The following is a 21,153-nucleotide window of genomic DNA, read 5'->3' on the forward strand; positions in this document are numbered from 1 at the left end:
GGAGATCTGGGGGTGGGAGAGGACAGTGCTTAAAACTCATGATACAGAACCAGTTTTAAATCTTCCCATAATAGAGCTAAGTGGAATTTGTTATGGGCAGAAATAATTAGCTCCTTTTATAAGGTCTAAAACAACTGTAACTGTGCAGGATAATTTTATTGTTTCTTAAACTAATTATAGAAGTATTACATGCACATAGTTTATAAAGTTAGAAAATATTACAATAGAGAAGAAAATAAAAATCACCTATAATCTTGTCAACCCAAAGATAGCCACTGTTAACATTTTAGTAAACTTCCTTTTAGTCTGATTACTATATATGTGATATCATACTCCATTTGCAGTTCTGTATCTTTTTTATTTAATATTATGCCTTGAGGACTTCCCTGGCGGTCCAGTGGTTAAGACTCCGGGCTTCTAATGTAGGGGGCACGTGTTCCATCCCTGGTCAGGGAACTAAGATCCCACATGCCGCACGGTGCAGCCAAAAAAATAATTATAATAATAATATTATTATGTCTTGAGTATTTCCCCCATATCTTTAATAATATTAACATATATCATTTATAAGAACTGCATGATATTCCATCCTGTGGATTTCACAGGTCCCCTGTTATTGGACATGCAGTTTATTTTCAATTATTGCCATCATAGTAATTCTGTAATAAATATCTTTACATATTTCATTGGATGAATTTCTGTCCATTGGCTTAGGCTAGATTTCTAAAAGTGGAAATAAAACTTTTTAGTTTTGAACAACATATGGAAGTTTTAGCTCTGTTTTAATATTTTTTAGATATAACAAATACCATTTCACACTTTGTTGTATTTATTCTCTACTGGCCTCTCTGCTGATTTAGTGTCTACAAGAAATACCAAGGTTATTATTATAATTGGGAAAATGTATCAGTGAAAATGCTAATACTAGATATTTCAACCAGATTTTTTTCTGGTGAAGTCAAATGTTATTTTTTTCTTTTGAATAAAGATTCTTTGGGTTATTAAGAGTTTGCCTATTTTTTCTAATGCTTTATTTGCTTTTTTACATTATGCTCATGAAAATAAATAGGATGACTGGAAGAAATACAGTCTCTTTTGTATTTCAACTCCTCAGACGTTGCTGGTTCAATATTAGGGTTGGTGATCTGAGGAAATGACCATATTTCTTTTCCTTCCCAACTTTAGCTAGTCTGGTATTTTTCAAAAAGTGATTACGTAGACAGATTTCCTAGCACTCCTTCAAGCTGCTGGTTCTTGCTTTCATGGATGAGAACCCCAAGGCTCTTTGAGTAGCCCCTTGTCAGCGCCACACTCTCACTTGTCACAGGGGCCTTTCCTCATACATTCCCCAGGTGTCTGTACAAGTCCGGTTGGGGCCAGATCCCTCAGGCCCCTGAAGAACCATCCAGTGCCCAATTAGTTTAATGTAGTTGATGAGAGTTAGATGCATCTTTGGGACCACCCGTGATTGTTCCATGCCGGTCCCACTTCCCCAGCTCCTGAAAATAATCAACGTTAATCTTTTTTTTCAGTACTTGTGTCAGAAACTGTGCTAAACTCTTTACAAACATCATCTACCATATCCTCATAGCAACTTTATGAAGTGGGTACTATTATTATTCCCATCTTACAGATGAGGAAACTAAGGCCAAAAGAGCCAGAGCTCAGACCCCAGAGCGCATGCAGTCGCTGTGCTGTGCAGGCTGCAACCACATTCGTACACCTTGCTTTCACTCTCTGAGTGGGCAGGATCCGTTAGGTGCCTAAAGGCAAACCGAACTGACCTGACAGAGGATGAGAAATCTAAAGCTCCTCACTTAGTCTTGGGGATTGGAAGAGTGAGGTAGAGGTAGACCAGCAACAAAATGTCAAAGTGCGGCTGAGACACTTCCTGAGTCTCTCCTACCTCTTAGGAGCTGCTCTGTGAGGAGCTCCTGCCCCCTCCTCCTGACTCTGCATTGCCCAAAGTCCCCCTCTTCAGCAATTTAATAGCTGCAGCTCCCGACAAAGTGCCTCCCACTTGAACAATCCCCTGGAGACTGAAGGAGACACTTCTTCTTTCACCTCTGCGGAGCTCCCCTCTGCCCAGGCTAGTCTGCTCAGCTCAGGATTCACACCTTATAGGGCCGGGCTGTGTACTACATATAAGGCTGCTCCAGCCTTCAGCCATCTCCGCAATTAAAGTCTCTCAGAGGACCAGTGTGCAGCCGTCGAGAAAGCTCCAGGCCAGAGCATTGAAACCCAGTTCCTTGTCCTCCATTTGCCATGGATTCAGCAGCCATTTTGCTGAAATGGGGAGCACCCCAAAATAAGAAACATGGGTGCCTGTCCTCAAGAAACTCCAATGGGGAGCCATGAAAATTTGATCAAGTAAACTAACTGGAGTCTCAATGTTATATCTGTAGAAGGGTAACCAATATTTTCATTGTCTGACACACAGATCGGTGATATCTTCCTGTCCCATCTCCACCTTCGAAGGTGTTTTACCTCTCAGCTGCCAGAAGATTGCTGTGAAACACAAATACTGATTGTGCCACTTCCTCATGTGAAACCCTCAATGATGCTCTATTACCTTTGAGGTAAAACCCTGACTTGTTAGCCTGCCATGCAAGACTGTTCATGGCCTATACCTGCCTGCCCATCCTGCTTCAGCTCTTTCTGTCCCACATGTCCCTGCATGCAACCAGGCCAACTATTCCATGTTGCGGTTCTGTCTCCTCTCTCTGTAACCTTTTCCAATCCCAAAGCCCAAATCCTTTGGGCTCCCCCCGTGTCCCACGCTTATGTCTAACAGCACTTCTCACTCCATTCGTCTCCTCCACTTGACCTTGAGGTTTTGGGGATGGCGACTGTGACTAACACAGCGTCTAGGTCATAAAAGGTGCTTAATAAATGTTTGTTGAATGAAAGGGGGAGGGAAAAACCCAAATGACTCTTAGCCTGTATGGAGTGGTTGTATTTCAACAGCTTGATCTTCCCAGTGCCCCTTAAATAATCACACAGCAAAACTACTGTCTGTTTATGTCCAGTCCTCATGGTGGGAGCAAGGAAATATCTCCAGGTCTCTCGCTGCTAAGGAAAGAAGGCCGTGACCGCTCATACTTCTTCTCCTCAAAGGAACATTTGTTCTAGCACGGGAGACCTCCTGGGCTACTATGGCTCAGTGATTATCATCAAGTGTAGTTCCATAAGATAGAGCCTTGAATGACCCAGCCAGGAATGACTCAGAAGCTTAACACCTTTCCTATCTGGCCCCAGAATACAGTGCAGACAGCTAAGCCAGGAGGGATCGGCCAAGATAGTAGATGACTCAAGACAAAGAAGCAGGGAGGACTTGCTGGGAATTGGATTGGGATATAGAGGTTTTCAGAAAGCCCCAAAGCTGTCTTTAGTTCTAGTTTCTTTCTCTCAGCCAACTCCAGAAATACTTTCTGTGTCCCTATTTCCACATTCCCTCCACTCCTATCCCAGGCCCAAAGCCTGGTCAGTTAATTCTCCTGGCGGACCTTGGGCTCAGATCTCTCCTTTCCTGATTAATTTTCAAGAGCACAGCTTAATCAGAAAACCAACTCTAGAGACCGTCATACAGAGTGAGGTAAGTCAGAAAGAGAAAAACACATATCGTATATTAACGCATATATGTGGAACTAGAAAAATGGTACAGATGAACCGGTTTGCAGGGCAGAAATAGAGAGAGACACAGATGTAGAGAACAAACGTATGGACACCAAGGGTGGAAAGCGGCGGGGCGGGGGTGGTGGGATGAACTGGAGGATTGGGATTGACATGTATACACTAATATGTGTAAAATAGATAACTAATAAGAACCTTCAGTATAAAAAATAAATAAAATTAAATTAAAAAAAAAAAAAAAAAAGAAAACCAACTCACAAAATCACCCTTGGTTCCAGTCCCGCTCTGGTCAATACCACCAGCCTGTGAAGTTTCTCTATGGGAAAGAGGAGTGTATTCAAATGTGAATAAACTCATAGCTGACCTCTATCAAGCCACATCCAAAAATCCTTGGACTTTAAAACCTGCAGATTATGGACTATGCTAGCCTCTTAGTGTGATTATCTGCCACGTTTATAAAAATAAATAGAGATCATTTAGAATAGGTTCTTCTTTAAATCTCGTATCTAATTTTAGAATTTCTATTTTTCCTTCCACTGACATTCCCTGTTCCTCTCCTCAACTTGCTTTTCTCTCTCTGTGTCTCTGTCTCTTTCTCTCTCTGTCTCTCTGTCTCTCTGTCTCTCTCTGTCTCTCTGTCTCTCTGTCTCTCTCTCTCTCTCTCTCTCTCTGTCTCTCTGTCTCTCTCTCTCTCACACACACACACACACAATCTTGATTGTTTCCCACTCTCATATCTTTGTTTATGCTGATCCATCTGCCTAGTATTTACCTAAATCCAATTTCTCCTTCAAACCCAACCTAAGCCATTCTTCTTCCATACTCTTATAGTACCATATTTTCCTCCCCCAAGCCCATTCTTAGCACTCACCGCACCATTTTGAAGTGGGCTGTTAATACGTCTCTCTCCAGTCTAGTTTCTAAGCTCCTTAGAGAAAGTCTCCACCTTATCTGAATCTCTCTCAGGATCTGGTTCATAGTAGACACTCAGTAAATATTGGCCCAGCCCAATGCTTCCGTGGAGCTTTCCCCGACCATGGCAGCCCATGCCGATTCCTCCCTCCTTCCAACTCCCATTGCACACGCTGCTCAGGACTGTGCGGTTTGATGCCTAAACTGTTCTTGAGTTGGCTCATGCTCTGTCAGTTCCGTGCCTGCAGTCAGGTCCTCAGAGCTGGAGATCACGTCATATATTCCTTCTGTTGCCCACACAGCGCCTACAAGTGCTGGGTGGAGAGTGGCACACAAAGTAATTATGAATTATTTGCTCTCTCAGAAAGGAAGGGCTGATGACAAACTGATCACGAACCACAGCAAAACAGAGGGATTTAAAGAGTTATGTGGCCTCTGATTTTCTCAGGAGTGGTATTGTCCTGGTCAAACATGATGGGTTTCAGTTTTCGCAACTAAGTCCCATTTACTGAGGGTATTTTATGAGCCAGGCATTTTATTGAACACGTTATATACGTTAAATCATTAGATTTTCATGGAGACACTGCAGGACAGATCAGATAACTTTGTCCCCATTTTACACTTGAGGAAATTGAAGTTTGGAAGGGTTTGATGACTTGCCCAATGTCACTCAGTTAGACAGAAAAGATCCAAGAGCTAAACCCAGTTCTGTGAAACTCTACAGCCTGTACTTGCTCTGTGCATTACAGAGTTTCGCCTGGCTGAACACTCTCTGAGCCTTCTTTCCTACTGTTCCCCAGACACGGCAAAGATCCCACCATGTGTGTCTCTGGTTCAGAGAACCCGAAGAAGGCCAAGGTTACTGAATTTCTGTTGGTGAGCCTGGATGTCCAGTTCTCCTTGGGGCTATGGAAAGCCTAGAGGCTCCGAAAGTAATCTAGTTTACCCAGAATCCAAGAGGTTGTTAGTGACCTAGGGCCAGTAAGGAGGCTCCCAAGGGTCAGTGCTAATTGGGGCAGATGCCCCAGGGGTACATAGCCCAGACTGTTCCCAAGGAGTTCAGCTGGAACCAGATTGCCTCAGGAATGTGAGTGAGGCAAACAACTGCTTGATTGTTTGAGCCCCTACACTTGGTACCGGCTGCTGCTTCCCAGCTAAATGTAGGCCAACAGGATTTCTGAAAACTGTTTGCAAAGCTGAATGCAACATTTCCTTCATTTGCATTTAAAAAATAAACTCAGCCTTGAAATGGGCACTAGCCAAGCCCTTCCTGAAAACAGAGAGAGTGTGTAATGGAATAGACCTCAGCTCCCCAAAAGCTCCTCTCCCCAATTCACGTACAAGCAAAGGTGGGTTTGTTTTCTAAGCCTCTCTTTCCATTTAAACTCTAGCTTGAGGCCTTGAACAATGAGCTGCTGCCTTTCTTCTCCTGAGGTGAAATTGCCTCTATCGAGGGACTTGCAGGTGGTACCAGAACTCCTCTCTAGCATTACTCTTTTAGACCCTTCATCCTGAATGGCTTACATTTTAAGCACATGCTCATAATCGTCCCCAATTGCATAGTGTCAATCACTCATAAATTAAGCTTAGGACAACACGTTGCTTCCCCTCTTGCTATCTCATTGAAAATGGCTCAGTATCATTCAGAAACGGCTCCCACTTTCTCCTGGCTGGCCCATCTGCTACTGCTCTCTCATTCCCGAGCCCTTATACCACATGGTCAAATAAGAGTTTTGCGTGACATTTACTGGCTTTGGAGAAAGTAGTTGCTTCTCTATTACTAGTCTTCTGTATCTCTTGAATTAGCTCTCGTCTAAAAAATGATAAAAACGTGCAAATAATAAAATATAAACTTGGCAAATGTAATCTCATCATAATATTCCCACTTTTCCAAAATCAAAACTCATTATAAAAGTACCAGGACGTAGCATTCTGGGTCTCATTGATTTTATTTCAGGAAAAAATATGTCTGCATACAGCGTGAGTTAATACATATGAATTAAGGTTTCTAGATGAGTTTTGAGGATGTCCTCCATCTCTTTTTCTCCTCCTGGACTTTATTCACCTAGTTGTTTCCTTAGGCATCAAAGATCTCACCACTGCCTTGATTGTTCTCTGTGGGCAGATGTGGATGAAATGGACAATACATAATCAACATGTGGCCAGTGTATTTATAAATAAAATGATAGGGACAATTTCCAGAAATATGTTTTTCTTCCTCCAAACCTAAAACATTTTCCTGCCTTTTTAAACTTACATTTATCATCCTGTAAGAATGGAGTTTTTAAGGAAGCAGTAGGTAGAGTCATCTCTTAGATATTCTTGCCTTAGATGACTAAACAAAATTATTATATTTCACTGATTTGAATGCAGTTTTGGGTCGTGTTTCCGTGTTTGCTTGGTGATGTTATTTATGAAAACTATGACTGTTGGTATAACTGTGGCGGGGGAGGGTTGAAGACCTATCTGGAGAAGTTTGATTTGTTTTCTGTGTCTGTAATCAAATTACTTATAAAAGATACGCCATGTTGCATAATGTTTGCAATTTTTTTTTTTTCAGAAACACGTATATATGCTTTGTGGTTGAATTCACCGAGGCTTCATTTTAAATCATGTAGGTCTCTGAGCCATTTCCACCAAAATGTGGTAAAGTGCAGAAGTTGGCAATTCAATTTTTTTCAGCCTTTCAAGAAGGAAGGCCCAGATAAGCTTTGCTTGTTCACGTCGGTGATAATATTCATCAGTGAGGCCTAAATCTAATTCTGTAGGCTTGCTACTGCTTTGTTGTACTGTCATTTCTGAACCTCAATCTTCTCTCTCTCCCTCTCTCTCTCTCTCTCTCTCTCTTTTGATCACAGCAAAAAGTTTCTTAAGAGCTTAACTTACAGCCAAGTGCCGGCTCCCCTATTTAATTTGTCCTGCTTCCCCACAGCACTTATACTTTATGTTCAGGCAGAGGTGAGGTCAGTTCTCAGGGCCTGGCTCTCTGGACACCCTCAATGATGACCTCATTAGAGTCACAGATGTTTGCTGCACTTTGGGAGATCTGGAAAAAACAGAGCAGTAAACTAGGCCAGCTTGCAGTAAGGCTGTTACCCACAATTCAAGATAAAATGCTGGATAGTTCCCACTAGGTTCTGGTCGGCTAGGAAACGGCAACTTATTAATCTTGTGTCAGAGAGCCAGCTGCAGCCGTGGCAGTTACCATATTTCACCACCAACTCCATGTCTGGACAGCCATTGTCTTTTTTTATGAAAAAACTCTACAAATCAGCTGCGTTCTCTCTCTCCCTCTCCCTCTCGGTTCCCCCTTTAACTTAGCAAAGCCCCTGCTCGTCCTCCTTGGAGAAATGGCAGTCCAGCCCCTATAGAGTTTGGGTGCGTCGTCCATCCTGTGGTTGGTTTACTAATTCAGAGAGACTGCTTACTTTCCAACTTTAATGATATTCCCTCAGCATATCACTTTGGTTGCCTGGCGACCGGATTTGAGCTAGGCCTCTCATTTGATTCCCACACATCAGACCCTGAAAAGCACTTTTTTTTCTGTCCCTCAGCTTTTGATTCTTTCTGCTCTGAAACCCTTCCCCCTGCGGTGTCGGTATGGGTGGGCAGAGCGGGGTAGAGGAGGGCAAGGGTGAAGCGCGGCCTGTGGCGCACTGGTCACACATCAAGGCCTCCAAACAAAGCCTCCAGGAACCCTTCCTGACAAACACAAATTCCCCTCAGAAAAAGCAAATTTGGCTTTCCCTTCATAGTGTGGGTGTCATTTTAAGACTTTCCTTGGATACTTTATTAAATCTGATGCTTTTCATTGTTTTTCATGCCGTTTCTCACCAAAGACTTCCTCTTACCAACAAGTTGCTACAGGAGTGAGCAAACAGATTCAGTGAAGAACTGGAATCACCTAATAAAAGCGAGCCTGTCACCCACGTCCTTATAGGTTTTAATATTACAATGTATATCTCAGTATAGGAATTGTCTATCTTAATTTTGCTATAATGCACCCCTTTTCCCACAGTGAAGGACGCTTTGTGCTGAAATCTGCATGCTAAAATCCAAAGTGCTACTGCAAAAGAAAATGGAAGATTTGCCTCTTTGGGTCTTTTTAAAGAAAAATAGAGATGCTTACATCCATTGTTTGAAAAGGCTCAAGTGAGAAAAATTGCAATGAGCATATATATGTGTGTTTTGTGGTTGAGGCGACTAAAAAAAAAGAAGAAAAAGAAGAAGGTAAAAGAAAAATTCGTATGAAGTGCATTTGAATTTTTCCGTAGTACTATTTCAATCGTTTAAATGAAATCTTACGTGCTGTGATCACGTTCTCAAAACAGCACAGTAACAAAAAACATTTGGAGCACTTCATGGGCCAGTTAGTTTTACTGACTAGAGTTAGTGCATACATAGATACATGAAGATTTCAAATCTATATGTACATGCTTTATATATGTATTTAAATACCTGTCTATACAGTTAGACATGTATTTGTAGATGGCTCTTGAAATATTAAGATCTCCATATGCACGTCTTTTTTGATGATCAGTCTATTGTAAAATGTAGTTCAGATATTCTTGTTAGAGTTTATTTTCTCACACATCCCTGAAAGATTTGCTCATGTAACTCCCATTCTCGTTTGCAAATCCCCTGTGTACTGATGGGAGAATGGACATCTAATTCCACGCTAGAGCTGAAAGTAGGATTCTTAACCTTTCCTCTCTTGTTGTTGAACTTATATAAAGGCTAACAAAAGTTCTTTACCCTTTTTTCAGCAATGATTAAAAATGTATACAAAGTTACTGCTTTTCCACTAACACTTTTTTGGATTCCTCCCCATACACTCAGCCCCCATACCATCCTCCATGGTCTAAACTCACAAGGACCGCTACCTGCTATGTGATTACTTACTTAGCTCCTAAGTGGTTGAGGGGGACAGTTTCATACTGTACATCCCGGCATGCCAAAAAGGAATGTTTTCAGATTAGGGTTTAAGCTTCATTTCTCTTCTGTCCAAAGTTGTAATTAATACATTATTTGCATTTTAACTGTGCAGATGGGCAAAGCAGATATCTATTTATAAATTCTATTGATTCAGTTATTGTAATATTTGGTAATTTTATACTTCATGTATGCCAAGAACATTCTGGCTTTTGAAAACTGCATGATATATATATATATATATATATATATATATATATATATTAAACCCAGTAGATATTGAATGAGTGCTATATAAAATATTTCTAAGTTAAGAGCTACTAATAAAACAAGATAAGCAGGCTCTCTTCGATTTTATTTTTTTCTTCTGAATTGAATGATTGGTAGATCAGACCAAGAAGATAAAACTCAATACAAAAATATATTCCATATAAAAATTCAGTATAACTACACTAATGCCAGCATCTCATATTTGGGCTGTGATTAAGGAGGCAGAGGGTCAAGTGGAAAAGAAAATCTGATTGTTTGCAGGGAGCTGGTGGGGGGAGGAGAGGCGGTGGGGGTGGCATTTGGATACTGAAGGCAGAGTAAATGGAATGACTTGAATAACTGTGAAGAATATCTCAAATATCCTTACAAAAAAAAAAAAAGTTTGAAACTCCCAATAAAGAGTTCACCTGAGTTTCTGTGACTTTTCATTAATATTCAAATGTTAAAAATGAATACGAAAATCAATGTTGTAGTATTTCTCTAATTTAATGCAAAGTACAATTATTATTCTATTTGCTCTTTCCTCTACTTCCTCACTCTAACTGGTCCTAAACTAGAAATTTAAAAAAAAAAAAAAAAGGAACACTTTAAGAAAGGATTTCCTTAAAATATTTTCAATCTTGCAAATATCAAGTTTCTAAAAATCCTGTGATGGAAACCTGATCATTTCTAGCTCCTTTTCAGAGTGTAGACCACTGGATAGGCATGCACTTTTGGATGCTTGCCTAAATTGTTTTGTCTGCAATTCCCACCACTAATAGCAACTCACCTAGGCTGCAGAGCTGTCCTCCGATTCTAAAGACCCTTGTACGTTTTAAAGGAACAGAGAACATGAGTAGGGAATGGGTGATGTTTCACTCTTTTTCTCTGTAGAGGACAAAACAGAATCAAATTTGAGTTTGGGAAAAAAAAAAAAAAAGCCTTATTGGTCTTGTTAATAAATGGATGACCATCAGAAACTTAGAATTATTTTGTAGTTAGTTATTTTCATGGTGACAGGGTGTGCATTTAGGTAAGATAAAAGAGCAGGGAGAAAAAAAATCTTTGATCCATGACTGTTGACCCAAATTAGTACTTCATTTGTTAAGATCTATTTAAGATTTATATTATTATCATCATCATCGATGTATATGCAAAGCATAGTCGTATGAAAAATAGTAAATATGTCACCTTCCCAAGTGGCACCTTGCTCTTGTTTACGTGCTACTCTTATAAATGATGCCTATAAATAATGAGCTGCACATAATAAAGAAAGGAACAGGAAAATGGGGAAATCTGGGATTGTGTCCTTATCCTTGTCATAACACCTGAGCCTCAGTTTCCTTAGCTGTAAAGCCAGAGAACTGTGCCACGTAGTTTTCTAATAGTCTTCAAATAGCCCTTACTATATGTTCTATGGTCTCTATGAGGAAGGGCCTCAATGACAATTCCTATTTCTATGTCATGGAGAGGAAAAGAAGGTGTGCACGTGTGTGAAAATGCTTAAGAACCACATGACTACAGCAGCCTTTCTAACATGATACCACTCAACCGGGTCCATATGGTGAATATCTGCATTATCACAGTTTTAAAAAACAAAGGCTCATGAAGGAGGGGGGATAGAAAAAAAGAACCCACCACCCAATGTAGACCTCCAGGAGAAATCGGAAACCCCTCAATTTACTTCTCTTTGTGCATCTGAAAGCTTTTAAAAGTCAAAACAGGCTTCTTTTTGAACATTTCTAGCAGATCTCACTGTTCTTGTTGTTGCATGCACCGAGTTTAAATTCTCAGCACAGATGAACACAGCCCAGCGGAAGTTCTAATCCTCAAAAAGTAGACAAATAACAGGGAAACTCCAACGGCCCCTTAATACAGCTGAGCTCTCAGGCCTCCCCGGGATGTGGGATTCTGAGTGGTGCCCGAGTTGGGGTTGCTATTTTGTTTGTCCCCATGAGCCCCACCTCAGCATGCCGATGCACTGATGTAAGAATTCCAAATGAGCTTGCCCAGAAGGGCCCAGATTAGCCGGGTTGCTAGGATCTCGCCATTCCAACCCCCTTTTCCACTTCAGTGGACTGAGCTTTTTGACACTATGAAAAGCGCCATTTAAAATTAATTAAAGCTTCTTATTTGGTACCAAATCTCATCACTGCCGACCACATTTAATATGTTTTATGTGTGGCTCTAAGTCCCTGTCACATCATGTGTTGTATGATCCTGCGATGAAGCAGCTGCAAGTTAGAAAACACAGAAGCAACCTGAATTTAGCTCTTTGGTATTTTATCTGGTGTGTTAAACCGCAAAGCTAGTCTTCTAGTCTCTTGGGTGATGCAAATTTCGCTAAATGATAGAATGGTGTCCTGTGTGGAGTTGGAGGCAGGAGATCTGAGTTCTAGTCCAGCTCGGTTACTAATTTGTTATTAGGAGGATGGGCACAACAGTTAGTTTTTAAAACTTCAGTTTCTTCATCAGTAGAAGAAAGGGGCTGGACTGGAGTCTCAGTGTGTTTAGTTTGAAGGTTTTAGGGTTCTGAGTGTAGGAGGCAGGGCTGTACTGAAGGTTAGACTCCCAAGGTTTGGGTCAAAGCCATCTGGGGTTAAATCTCAGCTTAACAACTTACTGTGGGGACTTCCCTGGTGACTCAGTGGTTAAGAATCCGCCTGCCAATGCAGGGGACACGGGTTTGAGCCCTGGTCCGGGAAGATCCCACATGCCGCAGAGCAACTAAGCCCATGCACCACAACTACTGAGTCTGTGCTCTACAGCCCGTGAGCCACAACTACTGAGCATGCATGCCGCTACTACTGAGGCTCCTGCGCCTAAAGCTTGTGCTCTGTGACAAGAGAAGACAACGCGACAGAAGCCCGTGCACCTCAACGAAGAGTAGCCCCCGCTCGCTGCAACTAGAGAAAGCCCACATGCAGCAACGAAGACCCAATGCAGCCAAAAATAAATATAAATAAAATAAATAAATTTATAAAACAAAAACAACTTAGTGTGCAACACTGAGCAAGTGACCTGATGGCTCTCCTGAACCCTCAGTTTCATAATCTGTCAAACGGGGTCAATTGTACCTCCCTCATAGGGATTGCTGTGAAGATTAAACCAGGCAGTGTATGTAAGCACTTAAGCAGTACCTCGTGCGTATTAAGTCCTCAATAAATGTGCACTAGTACCATTATAAGAACTGTATAAGGAATTATTTGTTGCCATTGCATTTGGATTCAATATCATTGGTAATCAAAGTCGTGTGAATTTTCAACTCCCAAACATCCGCTATAAACAATGTCTTCAAATTCAAGATATTTTGTCACTTATATGAGCCACAAATTATTTTGCAGACTGTTAGCTTCAAATGATTTATTGATAACTTTCTCCAAAAGTCAGAGGCCAACTCGTCCATCTCGTTGTGTTTTTCCAGAAAATAACACGTGTCAATTAGATTAAATAATAGTAGTAAAAATCATAAAGGCTTTAAGGCGCGGGAAAGTCTTGTGGGCGGACAAAAAAGAAGTAAAACCTTTTTTAAAAACTGTAACAAAAATAATACAAGTAATTTACTTGACTGAATTCAGTCTGAGTTTTATCTGCTTCCAGGAGTCTTGATTTTTTAATGGTATCATTTTTAACACAGTTTGTTTGCATTGCTAAATTATATTACGTACTTGTTTGGACTGTGGCAGTCTCTCCTCGATCTTTCATGCACTATGGTTTAACAGAAGGGAAAAAATAAAATCTGAGAAGAAGAGAGTAATGATAATCCTGGGTTGCATACCAGAAGACATGTGTATGCGGGAGACAAAAGTTTTTCTTTATTTATTGCTGAATCCAATGAGAAATACTTACTTGTATAGAACGAATATTAATGTATAAGTAATCCAGTACTTGAATGTTTCTTGAAGATTTAGCAAAACATGTCACATTGGTTACCCATGAAAAAAAAATTCTTGACATTTCAACAAATAGGGTGCTTCTTCAAACACCATTGTGTCTTTTTATTTTTATATTTTTATCTGGCTCACACTCTGAAATGCCGTTTTAGAGAAGTGTCAGAATAAAAACTACACAGTGGGAGAAAAATAGGCTGACGTGCACAGTAAGTGGTGAGGAACCTTCCATGTGCCTGATACAGCCGCAGAAAACACAGGGAGCCACTCTGTTAATACTTTGAGTAAGGTCAGGAATCAGCCCATGTTTTAAACAAGTGACTAATTCAGACTGGAAAATTCTTTGGTTACAGGAGTTTGTGGAACTGTCCTGAATGGAAATGCTCTGCAAAGCTTTTCCATTCTTAGGTAAAGCTTTCATTATTAGGTATCTGTTGGGAAGTTTATAGATTTGTGTACTGTCTTATTTCGAAAACTTTTGTCAAGTTACTACCTCTGGGTCTCAGTTTCTTCATCCATAAAATGGGAAGCGTAATAATATCTATTTCATGAGGTTGTTGTGATGTGTAATTCATGTAACATATTTGCAGTATCTGCTATATGTGCAGTGCCTTCCATGTGTGTGGGTCTTCCTTAAATGCCATTTGCCATCCCTGGTATTATAGCAGGGCATGAAAAAGGGTTTAGATATTATTGTGCATTACCACAAGGCTCATCACTTCTGAGCCATCTCCACCAACGTTATGTGTAGTTTGGCTTAATAGGAAATCAAAACCAAACCCTGAGAAACATATGATTATCTCAAAAAGCACCAGAATGCTTTTCTCAGTGTAGGAGTGCTACAAATACAAGGGGTTTTCTAGGAGGAGCAAATAAAACTATTTCCTCGCATAGAACCAGCCTTAACATTTAATAGCCAGCATACAGCTACTTTCAAAAGAAAGCCCTACTGTTCTGGACCTTTTGTTTCCTGGGTATGACAGAGAATCTCTGTGTATGACTGAGATCAACAGCTAGATATCCAGGAGCTGGCAGATCAAATACTATTTCCCTCTAATGTTGCTATTTGCAACTTAGCAAAATACTAGTATGTTTGTGTGACCCTCTATCTAGGTAAAACAATTAATTAATAAAAGAATCAAATAGAAGTGAGGAGGGAAAAGTTATACAGTTATTAGTTATACTTAAAAAGAGGAGATCAATATGAAAATGTTTATTCCCCCGGCAGACAATAAGAGAATATGCATTCATTTTAAATTTTATTCGTGTGTTTATCTGTGTTTTTCCCCCAACTTTTACCATAAAAATATTTTATTAAGTTCAACTCGACTACTAAATGTTTTCTGTTGCAAAAAGATATGTTGTGTTTCTTACCGTATTGCTCTAACAATACAATTTATTCGGTAGCAGTGGGGTCAACCGTGGACATGAGATTTGAAAAAAAAAATTCAAGTATGTCTCCAAACAGATCATTTTATTGCTAAATGTACCTTTAACTAAAATAATTACAAATGACTGCGCTTCTAAATGTGTATGTATTTGCAGAAGTCTTGACATATCACCCATCTAGTATTGCATCATGCAAAAAATGACATAAATACTGTTTTTTTCTCCCATTTGGTGGTTAAAAAATTGTTTTAAACCAGAAACGAATAATCAAATTACTTGAGCTCTGATAATCAAGCAAACTATGAATAAACTTTTCTGTTTTCATCCTGAGAATCTGTAATAACATAAAGAAGATAATTAATGACTATAGATCAATCCTTTGACCTATAACTATAGAAAGAAGCTGGTTTTGTTCCTCATAAGTGTGATAAGAACAAAGTGAACTCACTAATACCTGCTCAAGGTTGGTAAAAAGTGATCTTTCAAATAATCTCAATCCAGAGTCAGGGTGTCACTAACAAAGGGACAAACCATATAACCTGCACTGAGTAGAATACAAATGAGTAGAGATTTTATAAGTCAAAATACAGCAAAGCAGTCCATTTGCACATCCCTTTCAAAATTAATGTTTCTACTAGAGGCTACCTGAATCAAAGTGGTAAAGCTATTCTATCACTGTTACACATATTTAAAAGGTAATATTAAAATTAAGAATTATCTGTAACAACTATAGCCAAATAACTGCCCATAGAGAGTCCAAGATTAAATGCCAGGTTAGTTTGATATATAATTTGATCAATTTATAATTCCTCAGGTGATATTTCTGTGTTTGCCACTCACATGGCTAATATCCCCCCCATCTTTTGTTAAGTCCCATTTTGAACACAGATTTATCTCAAATAAATCTTTAGAGAGAAAAACAATGTAAGAACACATTCTCCTTTCCTGTTGGATTTGAATCAACAAGGGAATAATCCCTTGTTGCAGGGTTGTTGTTTTTTTTAATTCTCCCTACTCTTTCCTGCTACCCCAAAGAGTAGAAACTTCTGCTTCCCTTGTTTTCCTAGAAACTCTTTGAAAAACATCAATCCTCCCTGTAGGCTTTAGGAAGTTTGCTGATCCTATCAGCTTAGAGGCCGCTACATTCACAGGAAGGCCTAGCACGGAAGGACCACTGTCTCCTTTCTGAAAGCGGGGTGGAGACATCAGACTCTCTGCTTGCCACCGGTGTATGACTGAGATTAAATAACTGGGTACTTGGAACTGATAGGTCCATTACTATTTCACCCTCAAGTTGCTAAAAAATAATTTTCACCTTGTGCCAGTCACCTCTCTTTAAATGCTGGCTCAGATATTAGAGTAACTATGGGTTAAGGTAACCAATACCTAATTTTGAAATTCAGCAACCTAATTTTGAACATCCTTGGCTCAAAGGGTGGGGTTGCAGTGGCTCAATTTGGCATAAAGAATACCAGTGTTAAAAAAAAAAAAAAAAAAAAAGAATACCAGTGTTTTCACACTTAGAAGTTGTTGAAATACTTTGGATTTGAAAAGAGACGTGTTTCCTGTGAAATTGGGTGAAATGTTCATTAACCATCAAGAAAAAGATGTTTCCAGGTTCTCTTACCATTTGCAAGGAGAAGAAGGGAAGCAGTGTCATTGCAATGATAGTATCAGATATAAAGCAATTTGAGCTTTTCACCTGTACCAGGTGAGGATGAGAGAAGGCAATTCTCTTATTTGGCTGGAAGAATGAAATCCTAGTTTCTATTAGTTAATTAAGCAATTAGTATAAACAGCTGGGATGGACCAAACAGCTCCAGGGGAGAAGTCCCTAGAACTAAGATAAGTAAGGTGTGCTTTCCTTAGCTTCATAAAAGTACTAGAAGAGGACTAAAGGAAAAATCAAGTATTCATAATTTTGTGTACTTAGTCCCAAGCAGTACAAATAATAAATGTGTTTTCTGATGAATAAACAATCCAGTATTTTTTAATCCATTAAGATAATGTAATAAAGAGCAAAGAGGAACACATCTATAAAGAAAAACAGAGAATCTTTCTTCTGAAATGAACCATGCACTAGTGAGTTTAAAGCCCCCTGTGCCCATGCATCCTCATGGCCTAACCCTTCAACCTCTTAGAAACCTAATACATTTCCTATTTTACTGGTACACCCCCGGAAGACTCTTCTTTATATGGTATGTAGCATTTCCTTACGTTACTATACCAACAGAAAGTCACTATATTATAATGTACATAGAATGAGTTGAGTCTCCTCTTTTGGTATAAATGGAACTTGATATCAAAATTAAAACACAAAAGGGAGCTGAATTTTTACAAGTCAGGTAAATGTCAAGTGAATGTTAGGGAAAACATTTTGCAAAATGGAAAGTGTGATAGCAATTAAGGGATTACTGCAACTCATTGTTTCCTTAGTGTTTATTTTCACTAGGAAATAAAATGGGGCCTTCAAGAAGAAACTCTTATTTTATACTTATTTGTAGTTTATGTTTTATTTTAGAAATGGGAAAATATAAGGACTAAATACTTAAATAAAAATAATTTTAAAAAACCTTTCATCCATGTCATTTGGATTCCAAATTCTTTGCAGGGATTCTAAATTATACGGCAGACCTAATTTTCTTTGAGTGACCTCTGCTAGACATCTAAGTCACAATAAATGGTTTTGAGTATCAGTTTCTTAAATGCACTTGATTTGCTAAGAAAGAAATCACTAATCCAAATGTTAACCAACTTACCGTCATATATGGGGGGTAAGCAATCAGCTACTTTTTTCAAAATCACCTTTTCAAACCTCCCTTCTCCCCCATAATCCCTCCCTCAGTATAAGGGAAGAAAAATGAAGGGGCTCTACTTAAGTTAATTCTGTTTAATTCCACATATTTTATCAAAATGTTTAATTTAGAGGTAATAATTTAGTTTAAAGAGAGCTGTTGAGACAAACTAGATGTGTTAAAGAAGTTGATACCAAAAATGTTGAGTGTCAGTGAAACATAGCTGAAAGCCAATAGGATTGGCCATCTAATGGCGATTAAGTATGCTATAAATTTAAATCTTTGAAATACTTGTTGAGATTTATTCAGGCAGACAAACAAAGATAACAAAAGTCTTTTGTGTGTTTGTCAGTCATTTCCACTCCTCTGTTGTTGTAGTGTCAAATAATGTCAGTTATTTAAGGGCAATTACTGTAATTTTAAATTCTCAACAAATTAAACTATAAAGACTGAAAGTCCAAGAAGGACCCTACTCATTTTTCTACATTTCCCATCTTCCATTTTTAAAGGTAAATTTTAATTGCTTGAATGTTTAGAGAGGAAAACATTTTTGTGTGTTTTGGTGATTTTTTTAAACTACCCATGTTTGGACATTTCTTTTTCATTGAGCTATGTTTTATAAAATTTTCCCAATGGCGCTATGCTTTTTTAAATGAGTAAGTGAAATGATTTTTAATTAGACTTCATTTTTTAAAATATTGAGTAGCTATATTTTTAATCCTCTTTTATATTTTGTATATACAATTTTAATGAAGCTAGGTTAGGGTCTAGAAAAAGAATTGTTCGGGGAAGCAAAATAGATCTTGAGATGTGTTAGAAAAATATGCATTTAAATTGTGTTGGTAATAGAATGTTCTACCAATAAAAATCTTGAAAAAGAAGTGTAAGCATAATTAATTTGAATGGGATCATTAAAGTAGTTTCAAAAAATAAAGTGAAGCAGGAAAATAATTACCTCCCATCATCTTTAAGCTATGTTGACAAAGTTTAAATGTTATATAATTTAAGAGGAAGGATTCAATACATTTTATATTTCATGAGATCTTTTTTAAGATTTAGAGCAGCATCTAGGATTTCTTTGCAGTAATAAAGACAATGATCCATTATGTTCTTCTATTACTAATTATTCTGTAAAGATTGTCTGTTCCAAAAGATAATTAGAAAGGGTGAAATTTAATTCCATTAAACAGAACTCAGCTGGGACATAATGAAATTTTGCTGTGAAGTTGAAGACTTTGAAGCCAAATAAAAAGCTTTTACATAGATAGAGCAAATGAGATTGTAAAACTCACACCTCATTCATGCAGGGCATATTTAAGACATACTAGGATAGGATTATGTTTACTCATGATGAGTTTTAAGTGTTCTGTTAGCACAAACATTCATAAAGGATGTTTCTTCTCTTTTCTTTGAATGAGAGTTTTAGTGATGGACAGAGGCCCTTTTAGATTCTAGGTTTGTTCATTCACTTATTAAACAATAATGTTTTGCGTATCTGCTCTGCACCTGCCTCTAGAAAAGATACTAAGGGCACCAAGATTAATAGGGAGGTAGTGGCTGCTCTGAAGGAGACCACTGTCTCATTCTTCTCTGATGATCAACCAAGTCCATTTCATTTAGCAATAACATTTAAAGTGTCCACCAAGACTTGAACTTATCAGAGTTTTATTAAGCTCTTGCTTTGTATGTCTGAAAAGTTGGCACAGATGGAAAGGACTCAGTCCTTGCTCTCAAAGAACTTATCATCCAACAGAGGTAGACATGTGTACTTTTACCCACAACAAAATTTTAGTAGAGTTATAAAAATCTTCAATTCCCTATCCGAACTCTTGTCTATTACCCTTTACTCAACTTTGCACCATGCTCATCACACTGTCCTTAGCTCTTTAACATGTCTTCCCCTCTAGACTGGGCAACTGAGCAAGTACTGTGTTGATTGTGTTCACTTCTGTGTTCATACCACATACATGTGTAGCACATAGTAGGTGTCAATGAGTGAATAGGAGATAAAAATGACCACCAGCTGTTGGTGACAACTAGCCCTCATGGCAAAGACAACGACCCACAGAGCTCCAAAGGATTTCATTTCACAAAAAGCACATAGTTGTTAAAAGCAGAAATGGGATTTGAAATCAGATCTAGATGGCTCCAAACACCTGTCCTTTCCAAATACTGGAAGAGTTGTACCGCTGAAAGGGGCTCTAGGTAATAGAGAAGGCGAAGCCAGTTGTTGTTTTGTTTTGTGCTGTTTTTTGGAATAATAGAACACTTCCTTTAGTTCTATGTGGAGTAGAGTGGAGGAGGCGCCCCCAACAGGGGTGATCTTTACAGAAGTAAGAAGATGGACCTAAGAGAACTGGGCCTTTATACAGATAATACAGACTCATGATATAAAAGAAAAATGAAATTACTGTTACCTCATTGCTCACTAAACCTAGCAGAGAAGAAAGGGGGAATCCCTAGTCCAAAAGAGAGTAAGAGATTACAGGTCCTAACAAGGTCAAAATCACTAACACTAGAGGAAGCCAGTTTCTGAAGATTCAGAAGATCTTTGGAATGGCTTGTACTCAACGAAAAGCAGGTGTGTGAATAAGTAAATGCTCCTCTCAAAAATATGCTTTTAATGGTCAATATGCTTTTAATGGTCAATTTGGTCAGACTTCACAGTATTTGAAGTCTGTAGGCCTTAAATATAAAGACTGACGATATTGTAACAGTTTAAACTTTGGCTCAGGGTTACTTGCACGTAAAGAGCTCAGGCCTGAATTATCGAGAATTCTGGCTATTCTCAATAATGTCTCAGTACCACATTCATTTGGCCCCCAAAATAAAGAGAGCCCAGTGCTATGTAGCTGGGATCCATATAAAAACCAATTCTGTTGTGTTGCACCTGCTCAAGCTGGTGGAATTTTTCTCTCTCTTCTTCTCTTCTCTTCCCTTCTCTTCTCTTCTCTTCTCTTTCCTTCTCTTCTTTTCTCTTCCCTTCCCTTCCCTTTCCCTTCCTTCCCTTCCCTTCTCTCTCTCTCCCCCTCACTCTATATCCATCTCTATCTCTATCTCTGCTTCTCTACCTCTCTATCTTTCTATCTCTATCTCTATATCTCTATCTCATCCTTTGTGTGCCCACAGATGAAAAAGCTTACAGCCCTGTGTAGTAGGTATATAATAGCCCTCAAAGTAGTCCACAACCTAATCCCCCAAACTGTGACTATGTTATATTACATGGTAAAAGAGAATTAAGGTTGCAGATATAATTAAAGTTGCTACTCAGATGACCTTGAGATGGAAAGATTATCTTGGATTATCCACATGAGGCCAGTGTGTAAACATAAGCATCCTTATAGGTGGAAGAG

This window comes from Delphinapterus leucas, chromosome 4, assembly GCF_059928025.1.
Source record: "Delphinapterus leucas isolate spDelLeu-1000000601 "Yukka" chromosome 4, BTC_Dleu_Yukka2, whole genome shotgun sequence".
In the NCBI taxonomy this organism is placed as follows: Eukaryota; Metazoa; Chordata; class Mammalia; order Artiodactyla; family Monodontidae; genus Delphinapterus; species Delphinapterus leucas.